The 14,617-nt window shown below is 44.3% G+C and overlaps 1 protein-coding gene across 1 annotated transcript in view; it reads right to left on the bottom strand.

The window, feature by feature from the left end:
- Positions 1-9,023, bottom strand: part of CCDC27 (coiled-coil domain containing 27) — a 426,770-nt gene extending 417,747 nt beyond the window's left edge. Inside the window, exon 1 of the mRNA XM_085608856.1 lies at positions 8,939-9,023. The gene's annotated coding sequence lies outside the window, so the exon portion shown is untranslated. The remainder of the gene's footprint in view (positions 1-8,938) is intronic.
- Between the last annotated feature and the right edge of the window lie 5,594 nt (positions 9,024-14,617).

Raw genomic sequence — 14,617 nt, 5'->3', positions numbered from 1 at the left:
TTTTCCTTTTATCCAGTTTTCTCTACTACAATGAAAATATTATTTTTCCCACGGCACCATTGGTCCTTTTCTCCCAGTTGTGTGAAGTCACATAATTTTGCTCTTTCCACATTACTTTTAGGGTTTTTTCCACTCACCTGGAGGTGTTTTTCTCGCCACTATTTTTTCGTCGCAATTTAGAATATAAATGTATCATTTGAATATTTGTTCTGTACTATGATTTGTTTTGTTATCCCCAGCCCTGAAGAGTCACAGGTGAATACCCGCTTGACGAAACACGTGTTGGCTGGTTTCTTCTTGGTGTTTTCCTCCTGAAGGAGGTTCATAGTATATAAAACGGACAAATCAACTATTGTTTGTCGACCCTGTCTTCAATTTTGCTTTAAAACGAAATTGTTACTGTTGATTTACGTTGTTTTAAACCAATTTACCTGACGTGTGCACGGGACCTTTGTTTATAAGTCCTGGAACCTGGCTGCCTATAACATAGGACACCAGAGAAGCTTTCCGTGGGGTGAAGGTTAATGGAGAAGTAGAAGGCCTGATAGGGATTGTGAGGGGCGGTCAAAGCCTGAGTATGGCAGGTCAGGGTTTCTCTATGCAGAATACCCGCCCCCCCACCCCCTCTCCGTCCAACCCTTTCCAATCTGGCAAGAGTATATCCAGAAGGGATGGCATCTACAAGATCAGGACCTGAGGCATCAGTAGGCCAAGTTTCTGTGATAAAAACCCACGTTGGCTTTCTTGCTGCGATAAAATCTCTGAAGGCGACCTTATTCTTGATCAAAGATCTAACATTGACAAGAAAGCCCTGTGCAATCTGTTTTTTAAGAGGGGGTCTGGCTGCCTTATTATCAGACCAGATGTTGCAGTCCTGTCCTGTTGCATAGTATAAAACAAGTATGGGAACTGTAATCCTGAGTACAAAGGGGACCAGGCAAGAGAAATGGCTAAAAGAGGACAAAACATTCTACAACTATTTTGTTGGTCTGTGAACGTCATGTAAATAAATATAATCCAGAGACACCTTAACCTCTTCTGTGCCCATGACGAGATAGTCTCGTCATGGAGCACGGTCGCGCTGTGCCCATGACAAGACTATCTCGTCATGAACCCCACCCACTAATGAAACGCCCGGCACAGGAGGGGGAAAGGGCGTGGCACAGAAGGGGTTAAATGAAAAATAAATGCAATTTAAAGTATCCAGTGCCAACTGCATTCTTTTATGTTATGAATACGAAATTGGTTAATGTGATTACTGCAGATGGCTGTGTGTGTAACCAGACAGTCAGACAACTGAATCCTGCTTGGTGCTCCAGGGAATAGTGTATTTATAGTGCTATGAGGTCCCAGCCTGTGACTGAAATCATTGTAAATATCCAAGGCATTTTTTTTAAATTGCATTACACACAACATAAGATAGACTGCAACAGAATGTGTAAACACATTTTGGAAATCATGTACAATGCCATTTTGCAGTCATAAAGCCTGCAATTTGCAAAATCATAGGTTTTGCAACCACTAAATGGATTTTTTAATGTACTAAACCCATTTTGTGATTCAATACAAGGTTAGCAAATTGTAAAATGGCTTAAGGAAGGTATAATTAATCATTTGGAAGTGGTGTGTTTAGGGCACTCCTTCTAAATAACAATTTGTTATGTTGAGTTGATTACATCCTTTAGAAACGTGAAGCAAAGTTTGTTGGGGCGTAGGCAGTGGTTCAAAGAACCAGTGCCAACTCTCAAACAAACTTTAAAAAAATAATCTTTTTTAAATGCAGCCCTGTGCAGAATCTGGAAAAACAGACTTCATTTAAAAAACAGGTTTACTTTGAGTTGCAATTTGCACCGTACATCATGAATATTGATGAGGTAGGTCAAATTGTCATCAAAAGTGATGTGCAATTTTGTGAACAGACCTATCAGCACATAGGTCGGTTCCACAATTTTTTTTCCTTTTGGTAAATGTTTGCGCGCGAATTCCAACCAGTATTTGCTGATGGATAATTGGCATATCAGGTCTTTAGAGTTTAAGATAAATCAAGTGCATTTGAAATACATATTTGTAGTAACACACAATAAGCCTATGCGTAGAACAAATCTCCTTAATAATTGTCCATTAGAATGACACATTTGAAAACACAGATGATAACACGCTTACATGATCACTCAAAAAGAATAAACCTTTGTCTCCATAAAGCCTCAAGTGCCCCACCAATTAAAGCTATATACTGGCTGCTAAGCAGCCTTTAGATTTGCTGATTAACCATTGCACACATTTACATTTATTTACTTCCGCGGGCACCCTGGTGAGATTGCTTGTTTCTTTGTTCGTTATATTCCTCTACCTTGGCATTACAGAATTGGAGATCGCCTCCCATCCCTTCCAGACAGAGGTACCTGAAGATCAGCCTTATCCGTTCTGGAATGTTTTTCTCGACCAGCGACAAAGATCTGAACTATAGATGGAACGACAAAGGAGTTTATGGACCCGACTAACTGAAGCACTTTCTGGAAAGCACGTCAAGTACCTCGATTGAGATTAGACCCTCATGGTCACAAGATGCACAACCCTCACCCCCAACATCCCCTCGAGGGGAGCTCCCTATCTCGCACCGTTTCACCCAGAGGTCAGAACCGCTTCAGAGACCTGGGAAAGACCCACAGACCCAGAGCCCGGTGACATCACCCATCAGGGATGAATCTAGATCGCCCCTGAAGGCCAAGGGCTAACTTTATGCCTGCCTGGACTAGTCCATCAAGCTCTTCATGCTCTCTCTGAAGGCCACCTTACAACCCTCTTCGATATTGTTTCCTTCCAACAGACCACACCTGCTATACTGAGAGGCTTACTGGTGCATGCTGCCTGAATCGCCAGTCCAATGTTTATTTACCTCTCTTTTGTTCTGTGTTATGGGTTGTTGGAGTTATTTTTATATTCATATTTTGTATGACAAATAATATTGAGTATTAATAATTTTTGTGTTAGATTTAATATTCAAACCATAAAATATTATGAATGCACTTGAAACGAGTTTAATATATGGTTTAGAAGTATGTTTATTAACATGATTTAGCTATGCCACATTTTGGTGAAACCGCCATGCTAGTTAAAATGGATACTGTTCCTGTCTCTGTTTCTACTCCTGCATTTGCCCCATTGCATTGGGTTCACCTAGGCATCTTTTCTCCCCACAGTCTCTGCGGAAAGGAAATACAACTGGTGTAATGGTTTTTCATCTACATAAATGCAATGGACTATTTGAAATGAAACTTCTAATGTACTAGGTAGTTTGCAACTTTCAAGGTTTCTTCCGAGTTGTTTCTGTGGTCCACTTCAGTTTCACACGTTCATGAAATAGCTATTGTTAAATTTTGAAAGTTATGTTCAAACCATCTCCAGAAGACAGTATCACTAGAAAGTTGGATGCTTACTTGTAATATAAAGTATAATGAAATAGGATGGTGCCAACATATAATGCCATTGATGTGAAATACTCTGATTCACAAAAGAATTGATACATGTGATCATGCCACACTGAATATGTGCTTTAGCTAATTTTCTAAGCAAGAATTGTGTATAAGAACCGCTTGATTCTGGCTGTGACCCAGAAGATTTGTGAGGTTTCCAAGATGCTAATGGGGATGCTGACCAACCTTTCCTTGATTTTGCTGTTCATTTGGGACTTACAATGATTTCTGACGTTGGGCTACTCAGTAGAACTTTGCATTTCAAGCCTTCATGACATTTATTCTGTATAGCTCGCTTTTTGAGATTTCCGTAATAAAACCCTTTAACTATTTCTCTGATCTAGAACTCAGTTATTGAGAGGTTCTAGTTACTTATTTTTGTTACTCTTTGAAAGTGATGTTGGGTGGGGTGTTCTTTTATGCAAGATCAAGCTGGATTGGAACCTCCAGAGGTAAATGGTGTTGTTTGAAAAGATTTGGCGAAACTGGTTCTAAAGGGCTTTGTATTGAAATAAGGAGAAGTTACTTTTTAGTTGTCAAATCACTAATTCGTCTTTTTAAGTAGCTTACAAACATTGTTAAATCCCCTGAAACATGTTTGTTATAATCGTATTGCATTTGACCTATATTTAAAAAGGACACTTTTTTACTCAATTTTCTTGTATTGGCTCTTAAGGATTTTGAAGTGTTAGAATCTCCTCCATTGGCTGACCTGTGAGGCCCCACTCGATGTTTGGATCTAGGTGCGCCTAATTTCCAGCCTTGTAAATAAGATGTACAAGCTTGGCACATGAGTATTCCAGCCCTGACATAGGAGCATTTTGGCATAAAAGAAGACCCATCCCTGCCCATAAGTCGGTCTGGCACATGTGTATTTGGGGTCTAGCTCAAAAGCAGCCCCAGCCTGAAAATGGACATATCTGGCCAAGAAAAAGCTTAGCCTTGGCATCCAGAACACCGCAACCCTTGTAGAAATGGCAAAGGCACATTAACTGCTCTGGCTGAATAGGAAGCACCACTGGAAAATTGCACAGCCCCCCGTTCTAAGTGACAGTATGCAGACATGTAGTGCTAGCTAAGGGTGGGTGGAATATGCAAATTATCGTGAAATTGCACAAAATCTCCGCGAGCATGCAAAACTTTCGCGAAGATGCGGAGATTGCTTTTCCCACCCGTTCGCGATGTGTTGTTGCATGCTCGCGGGGAAATATATCTCCAACTTGCCCATGCGGTTGCAAATGGGCGTGGCCACCTTGCTCGCGATGCTTATTTCCTGTTCACGATCGCAATGATGTGTTCGCGATCGCAAACTCTTGCGGGGATAGCGTGACCGGGTACCAACAATCCAACATCTTGTGGCACGCGCGAACGGATAGGAAAACTCGACGGCGAACGCAGGCACCCGGTAAGTCGCAACCGAGTGCGCAGGAATGCATTTTTAAAGCGCGAACAAGAAAAATACTTCCGTTTCGCAGCAGGTTGCGAAAGTTTTGACATTTTCGCGCTCTCCGCGGAACGGGAAAATGTCAAAATATCGCAATTTCTGCAAGCGGAACGAAATTTACCGCCCAGGCCTAGTGCTAGCATGTGGAATGTGAAAGCAGCGCATCGGTACATGATGCCAGTGCCCACTGCAAAATTGCCAGCAATTCTGATATGATTTTATTTTCTGACACACAAATTGCCATGAGATCCTGGCGCGCTATGATCGTCATGAAAATCATGAAATTCCGTGTCTCTCATTAACAATAATCCGCTCTTTAGCAAATATAAACATATAGCATATTCACCCAGGCAACACCATCTCCATGTCTCTCTTGAATACACCCACCATCCAACCATGTTTTGCAATATTCAATATTTAATGCCTCAATTCACAAGGTGAAAAGTTGTGAAGGAGAGGGAGGGAGAGCAGGGTGGGGAGACTCCAACCCTTCCAGCTCAGGACCAAAACTTTAAACAAACTCAAAATTGTCAACCCAGTGCAGCAACCAGTTAAGTGGAACTGTCTTAAGTGGACCTGCAGAGCTGCTCAAGGCTGCCAGCTTACTGAAGACCATAAACAGGGCACTTATCTCAATACCGCCTTCATCCACCAGGGGCGCCACTGGACCCGAACTTCAGGGGGGGGGGGGGGGCTAACACTCCCAGCCAGGGCTGGCCCTAGCACTAATCATACACGGTGCAGCAGTCTTTTTTGGCACCCCTTCCCCCATTTCCTCCTTCTCCATGAATTCCCTCACTACCACTCATCAACAATGCACCTCATCTCTCTACAGCACCTTTCTGACAAATATTTCATTTTTTTACAGCGATACTCATAGTTTACTCAGTTCTGTGATCTGCATGGTAGACGTTCTTTGTAGCAGGCACATTAACCCTCTGCGCTGTGTGGTTGGCAGGAGTGCCTATGTGAGTGCATGGTGAGTGATGCGACAGTGTGAGAGTAGGGTTAGAGTGACTGCAGGGTGAGTGAGGTGACCATATGAATTTGGGTGCGGATGTAAGTGCAGAGTGTGATGAATGAATGCATGGTTAGTGATGGGCTTGTTTGAGTGAGATTGCAGATTGAGCAGTGAGAGGAACAAGTGAGTGAAGTGTCACATGAGTGCAGGGGGAGTAGTGTGTGAATGTATGACGATACAACGCAAACATTTACCACGCGTGCCTTTACAAAGCAGTTTTTACATCACAACATCCATTACAATGCATGTTTTTACATCGCATGCCAACACAACGCATTTTTAGAAACTACATTTACAACGCATTCCATTAAATCGCATTATACCATTACAACGCATACGATTGCAACACATACCATTACATTGCATTTAAGGTAAGTGTTGGATAGTGTAGGAGTAAAAATTACTATTCCCACTCCAGTGAGTGCAACAGTAGGGTAAGTGTTGGATAGTGTAGTAGGGGTAAAAATTACTATTCCCACTCCAGTGAGTCCAACAGTAGGGTAAGTGTTGAGTAGTGTAGGGGTAAAAATTACTATTCCCACTCCAGGGAGTGCAACAGTAGGGTAAGTGTTGGATAGTGTAGGTGTTACAACTGTGAGTTGTAATGGTATGCGTTGTAGTGACATGCGTTGTAATGACATGCATTGTAGTGACATGCGATGTAATGGCTGCGTTGTAATGGCATGCGATGCAAAGGATGTTGCGATGTAATGACTGCGTTGTAAAGGTAGTGCAATGTAATGACTGCGTTGTAAAGTTAGTGCAATGTAATGACTGCGTTGTAAAGGTTGTTTCCCGTAGTGTGGTTGTGTGACTGCAGCGTGAGGTACAGGGTGAATAGCGCAAGCATATTGTGAGTGCAAAGTGATCAGTGAGAGTGCAGGGTGAGCGGGTGAATGGTGTGAGTGCATGGGGATCAGTGTGAGTGCATTGTGATCGCTGTGAGTGCAGGGTGAGCGTGAAAGTGAAGTGCGAGAATGTGGAGTGAGTTGTCTGAATTCAGGGTGCATTCCCAGACACTTGAAGTGATTCAGCATGTTATTGACTGCGGCGTAGGGTTTCAAATACAAGTTAAACTATAGCTATTATGGCATTAATCAGGGATCGAGGGTGGAGGAAGTAAATAATGTGCTGATCCTGCAACAAACTTTCAGTCTTATGATTAGGGTTGCCAGCTCATTATTTTGATAGCCCAGACGGTACAAAAATAAGCAGTCACCTAAAGCGGTATCTTCAGCACTTATCAGTGCATACTTCGAACAGCAAATATTTATAGAAAGCACTTTTAATTGTGTTTTAGGACTGCCTGGATGATCCATGACTGATAATTAAAGGGACCAAAGACATAAAAGTGACATTGCAAATGAATACATACTTTTTTATGTATAACCCTATTTAGTGTCAAGAGGAAGTCTTTGCAGGATCTTTAAACAACACATGGCTGGCATTTTTCTTTAGGCAACCCTACTTTATATTTGTTTTCATAGAAATGCATTCTCACACTACAGCAGTAAATGTAAAATACAAAGGAAAGGAATAGGCAGAGTGGGGGCCCAGGGGGTACTGGAACCAGAAAGAAAAAAACCTAAGCCTCTGTAAGCAGTTTGCAAAGGTATGTAAATATGCAAATGGTCTTTAAAGACCTGTGAAAAAGTCGGGCGTGTCGGAGATAAGACTCCAGTCACTGCCCAGCCAAGCCCACAGCAGGTCGAGCTGCAGCAGCCCGGGCTTACACACGAGGGGTGGGGGGGGGGGGGGGGTAGGTTGAAGCACTTATGGGCGTTGCGCGCCTGTCATCCACCATGTAGCTGAGTGCTTCGGCCCCTAGAACGATAACCAGATCTCAGAGGTCATCATGCACAGCGTGGAAAAACTTCTCCGTTAGGATCAAAACAAAGACAGCACGTTTCCAATCACACGCCCTACACTGTGTACCATGCTCCCCACATAGGCAATATAAATGCTGCAATACTTTACAGATGGCTTGGATTCCAATTCCTGCGTGCACCTTCGCCTTATGTATAGTGTTTCATGAATACCTGTTATAGTTGCCCATTGCACTTCTAGAGTCTTCCAACTAGGCCCCCCACTTTGGTCCAGGAACCCTACCTCTCACTCTCACCAGTGGCGTAAAGTAAAATTATGGGGCTCCCCTGCAGAATGTGAAGAGGGGCCCGAGCCTCCAATTTCTCACAGAAATTAATTGATCTTTGGCTGCGTGGGCCCCTTGAATGGTTGGGGGCCTACCTGCGCCACAGGGGCTGTAGTGGCCTGCATTACGCCCCTGCAGAGCGAGTCCCAAGCTTGTCTGCTGCCTCCACCTGTTTGCAGGGTCGGATTGACCACACTGCCACGGGTATTTTCCCGTTGGGATGCAGGCTTTGGGCTACTTTTTGAGAAGGATGGGCTGCCATGACCCTCACCTGTGACATGGGCCCGCACAGAACTCTCCTATGGAAGGCGAGGTGACCCTAAGTCTCCGAGTGCTACTTGTGGCCGATGACTGACGTTAAAGGGGCCTTGACACAAGTGTAGTTTTCTTTCAGAGCTCGCCTCTGTCAGAAAATTCCCTCATGTTAGAATGTAACTGCGGCAGTGGTTAATTCGGCAAAAAAATGAGTGTCGGTGCTCTCGTTAGGAGGCAGTTTCCACCAGTCCATTTCTCCTGTTAGCACAGCACTGCCAAAACAAGAACCATGAAACACTACAAGTGGCCAGAGGGCCTAATGGCCAGAACTGTGGACTTTGGAGCTAGGGAACCAGATTCGGGTCTCGGCGTCGGCCCAACATCCTGTATCTAATTCTGGACCAATCATTTGTTCTCCCTGTGCCCACCAAAAATAATGTGTACTTAATTGGTGCTTAAAAGTGCCGGTGTTGAGCACCGAAAACCACCGGCTCAAATTATGCACTGTACTGCGGCAAGTGCACACGCACCTCTCTTCCCGTCACAGCTCTCTCTTGGCCCCCGTGGCAGGTAATCACCCCTGTAAACCCTACCTGTGACAGCTGTGTGTTTCCTCGGCCCCTCTCCGCTCTGATCCGCAGCAGCTTAGCTTCCCCTGCACACAAACCAGCGTTGCCAGGTCCAACCCGAAGAACAATGCAGACGGAAGCCCTGCCCACACAGGTTCCATCCGAGACGTTCTACGAAGAACGGCCTCCTTCGGGCTGTCTGTCAATCGACTGTCCTCCCTCACTGGCGCAGTTGCACGCTTTTGCTCCATGCATGTCTCTTATTTGGTACTGTTATCAAAGTATTAAAATGTTGATTTATTCTTTGCACGGTTAGGGGAAAACACAAACAGATGCTTCTAAACGTTACTCTTTTTTTGAAGGACACGGGTATTTACTAAGGGAAAGTGCAGAAAACGACTGCAGAGCTAAGTAAAAATATTCATAATGGTGAACAGGAAAGTAGAACAAGGCTTTTTTTCTAAAATATAGCATTTTCTTTTCAAAGTATAGAAAAGTACCCTCTCTAAAAGGAAAATCCTTTGGATTGGAATCAATTTGTTATGTCTTGGTTTCAGCATTTGTACAGCGGACGTTAAGCCATTAATATGGTCTTGATTGGCAACTTCACATGGCTCCAGGGTGTGCATTGCGGACTGGGGTCTGGTTGAGCTTGTGGAAATGTTCTATGACTATTGTAATCTGGTCATGTTCTTGGTTAGGGCACGGTGTCTTATTCATTTAGCTGTGGGTCCATCATTTTGATGTTTAAGTGATAACGCCAGCGTGCTTTGCCAATTGATCCTTCAACGTCTGGGTCCTTGGCCATGCCCACTGCTCGGCAGGTGCTGGCCGTGGTGTGTATGTGTCTTTGTGTGTTGGGTGGAAGCAACAGAATTGTGTTGGGTACAGTGATAACCAACTATCAGGCAATGGAGTTTATCATTTTTGTGGGACAAAACTCGTCTGGTGAAATATTGTATCTAATTATTAGGTTTTACCCCTGGGCAGATTATGTTTAAATACAAGCTGCAAAGTTTGCACTAAAATATACCACATAGTGGCATTTCTTAGTGCATGTTAAAAACTCTTTATTCCACAATTGCAAACTAATTTTCCTGAGCAAGTTCCTCTAGATAATAATTGGAGACAATTACATGGAAATAGGGGTAGTGGTTTTACATTTTAAAAGCTGCGTACACTTCGCCATCAACAAACCCAAGGCACCCAAACCAGCCCCACGCCCACCACGGAGGAACTGGAGCAAGGTTACCGACGAGCAACTTAACTCCATCCTCACCCTAGACAACCACACCTGGGCACCCGACGCAAATGACGCAGCCAGAGAACTCCATACCTGGATCTCCGACTGCACAGACGAGCTCGCCCCGCTACGCAACCCCGACAGACAATGCCCCAGGAAAGCCACCTGGTTCACCACCGCTCTCCAAGAAGCCAGGCGCACTTGCAGACGTCTGGAGAAGAACTGGAGAAACACCAAGACAACCGAAAACCACACCACCTACAAAGACGCCATGATGGACTACCACAACCAGATCAGAGCCACCAAGAGGAACTTCATCCACAACAAAATCCTGGCCAACTCCACCAACTCCAAGGAACCTTTCAGTGTCATTTAAGAATTCACCAACCCACGCAGCAAAGCCACAGACATCCACCCATCCCAAGACCTCTGTGACAAGCTTGGAACCTATTTCCACCTCAAGATCAAAAACCTCTCCGAAAACTTCATCGACCATCCACCAGGTGCCACAGACGTCCCCCCGTCCCCCAGAAACACCAGCCAGCCCACCATCGCCAACTGGATACCGATCACGGCCGAAGACACTGCCTCGAACATGAAAAGCATCCACTCGGGGGCCCCCACCGCCCCCTGCCCCCTCACATCTACCACAGAGCCGTGGCTGCCATCGCACCTGAACTACAACGCACCATCAACACCACCTTCAAAACAGGCACCTTCCCGGACGACTGGAAGCGCGCAAAAGTCAGACCTCTGCTCAAGAAGCCCACTGCTGACCCCACCGACCTCAAGAACTATCGGCCCATCTCGCTCCTCCCCTTCGCAGCCAAAGTTGCAGAGACAACAGTCAATAGGAAACTGACATGATTCATTGAAGAGAATGCCGTCCTCGACCCGTCCCAATCCGGATTCAGAAGCAACCACAGCACAGAGACCGCTCTACTCGCCGCCACAGATGACAGATGACATCTGCACCCTCCTGGACCAAGGCCACTCCGTAGCCCTCATCCTACTCGACCTATCAGCGGTCTTCGACACCGTCTCCCATCGCACACTAATCGCCAGACTACACGACGCAGGCATACAAGGAACAGCCCTGGACTGGATCCGATCTTTCCTCACCGGAAGAAGCCAAGGATCAGACTCCCACCCTTCCTCTCCGACCCCACAAAAATCACCTGCAGAGTCTCATAGGGTTCATCCGTGAGCCCCACCCTCTTCAACATCTACATGGCCCCCCTTGAAGCCAACATCCGACAACACGGGCTCAACATTGTATCCTATGCTGACGACACCTAGCTCATCCTCTCCCTCACCAAAGACCCCACCACTGCCAAACTCAAATTCCAGAAAGGAATGCAAGACGTCACAGTCTGGATGACCAGCAGCTGCCTGAAGCATAACGCCGAGAAGACAGAAGTCCTCATCCTTGGTACCACCCGTTCTGCGTGGGACAGCACCTGGTGGCCGACTGCCCTCGGAAGCCCACCTACCTCCTCAGACCAACGCCAAGAACCTCAGCATCGTACTCGACTCATCACTCACCATGAACCGACAGGTCAACACCGTCACCTCCAGTTGCTTCAACACCCTCCGCATCCTCTGCAAGACCTTCAAGTGGATCCCCCCCCTGAGACAAGGAAGACAGTCACCCACACACTCATCACCAGCAGACTGGACTATGGAAACGCACTCTACGCCGGTATCAACAAGTCCCCACTCTGCAAACTCCAGACAATACAGAACACCGCCGCCAGACTCGTCCTCGGCATCCCCCAACACGAACACTCAACTCCTACGAAGTCTCCACTGGCTCCCCGTGGAGAAAAGAGTCACTTTCAAAATCCTCACTCATGCCTACAAATGCCTACACAACAACGGACTCAAATACCTCAATGACAGAATCAACTTCCACATACCCAAAAGAAACCTCCAATCTTTCAACCTCGCACTGGCCGAAACCCCGGGCATCCACAGAGCCAGAGCTGGCAGAAGATCCTTCTCTCACATTGCAGCCAAGACCTGGAAGGAGCTACCGGCAGGCATCAGACGCGCTCCGTCCCTGTACACCTTCAGGAAGACCCTCAAGACCTGGTTCTTCGGCTAAACAGATCTCTCGACCCCCTCAGCGCCTGAGACCCTCACAGGTGAGTAGCGCGCTTACAATTTCCTGATTGATTGAAAAGCAAGCTAGGAGTTGGGATGGGAGGATGACAATTCTCAAGCTTCAGTGGCCAACATTGATAAAATCATGCCACCATAATATACCTTACACTTTGGATACTCAATCAATCTTATATTAGTCTCCACGTTTGTTTTCATTAACCATAAAAGGGGGAAAATAACATTTAACTCAATGGAGCAAACTCGCCTAGATAAACGTTATTCCCACTTGAAGCCCCCTGAAGTATATCAGGAACAAACCAGCAAAAGCTAATGAAGATTTATTTATTCATTTTTAGAAAAACCATACCAGCCACCAAATGAGACAATTAGCTCTTCAACTGCTCTCTACTTCTCCCTTCTCAAGAATATTAAACAAACATTAAATAAACATAACCATGGTAGACTATATGTAACATTTCAGAAAAAAGAAAAGGCAATACATAATTATAGTACAAGGCTGAAAAAAGAGATACAATATATAACCCATCACATTAGTGTAGAATGCAATCAACAAGATAATTAGGTTTGAGAACTTTTATTACCCACAGTCTCTGCTATTGACAAATGATCTCTCTATAGGCAAAAGCATTATCAGTGTAACATTCAGAGACTGAAAAACCACGCAAATTAAAATCATCCTCAGCACATGATGATTCACAGTTATTCTCCTCATCGTTTCTTTTTTCTTTTTCTAATTTTATTGGGAATCAGAGGTCTGTAACATCAATCAAAATAGCAGGTTACAAATAAACAGTAAAACTTTGACAATAATACAAAACTTTGGGAGGAGGTAAAACGCAAGAAGAAAAAAATAAAGGGCCCCATGCATCAAACTAAAAACCGGTTGCAAACGGGCAGATTCTCACAATCTGCCCCTTTGCAACCGGTATTTTTGCTATCGCAAAAACCGCACAAATTGCGGTTGCATTTAAGGAATCGCAAATTGCGATTTCTGAAATGCAATGCTATAAGCAATTTAAAATTGCGATTTCGCTATTATGGATCGCAAATTACCGAAAAATAAAACAGGTCGGTAATTGGCAAAAAAATTTAAAAAATGCACTAAAATGTATTTTTCAAAGTTACATGTTATACACACACATGCCCTTGGGGCATGTGTGTGCGCAACATGGGTGCACATTACAATTTCAGGGGTGCAACAGGGTGTCCTTTTGACACCCTTCCACCCTTGAAATTGAACCTAATGGGTACCCATTCAATCCTGAATGAATGGAAAGCCATTCCTTAATTACGACTTGCACTTTGCTTGTCGCAATTAAGGAATTTTAAGGAATCGCTATTTTTTTAGCGATTCCTACATGCATAGGCTTTTGCAATTCCTAATTAGCGAATCCTTATTTTTCACTAATAAGGAATCGCAAATGGCATTTTTGCTGCAAGTGCCAGACAGGGATTATTATATGCCACCCCCCCTCCCCTTAGAGGGCAGAGGAGGAGAGAAATAAGTAAAAGTAAAGCGGCCCGAAGTCGAATAGTGACTATGCATCTATATGAATCAATCCCACTGTAATCTGGATCAAATCTTTTCTTTTCAAATATTTTTTATTGAGCGAAGGCCTCTGACCTTAGCAACTGCTTGTTCACATTCATACATTTGCCGCAATACCGCCCACCATTCTGTTGCTTTTGGCGGAAGAGGGTTAATCCAAGCCCTAGCAATACATAGCCGGGCACTGATGATTGTGATTGATATTAATGAACCGAGGTGCTCCTCATCCTTTCTGAATAAATATACACTAATCGTGTTCCAATTATGACCTGCACTTTTCTTAATGGCATTCTTCAATCCTTTCACAGAACGCTTTGGAACAGTATATTTAGGCCATTCCTTTCTCCACCCAGGAACTTTAACCACAGTAAAATGACGAATTTTGATCTTGGTCACTTTTGTAGAATTCTTGTCAAACCATTCTCTCATTTAAGTGTGTTTAGTTAATTATTTGACTCTCCGATCATCTCCAAAACCACTCCCCACTCGACCCTTCAAACTAGAGGTTAACTGTACCCCATTATCTGTTAGTGATTTCATTGAATGACCTTCTAGCAAACATATAATAAAACATTTAATAACTCTGAGTTATGTCCCAAACATTCATGATTTCTGAACCCCATGAAAACATGTCAACATAACTAAAATATATGGTTTTCCACTTTAACCTGTCAACAGACCTAGTATTTCAAAATTAATATCTTCTCTTTGACCATCTGTAAACTTTCAATGGACTATTGGTGAAGTAGGTGTCTACCAAACTTTCCTCTATATATCTAAACCC

Source organism: Triturus cristatus, chromosome 1_2 (genome assembly GCF_964204655.1).
Source record: "Triturus cristatus chromosome 1_2, aTriCri1.1, whole genome shotgun sequence".
In the NCBI taxonomy this organism is placed as follows: domain Eukaryota; kingdom Metazoa; phylum Chordata; class Amphibia; order Caudata; family Salamandridae; genus Triturus; species Triturus cristatus.
The sequence above is the reverse complement of the archived record's forward strand: the minus strand, read 5'-3'. Positions and strand labels throughout refer to the sequence as shown.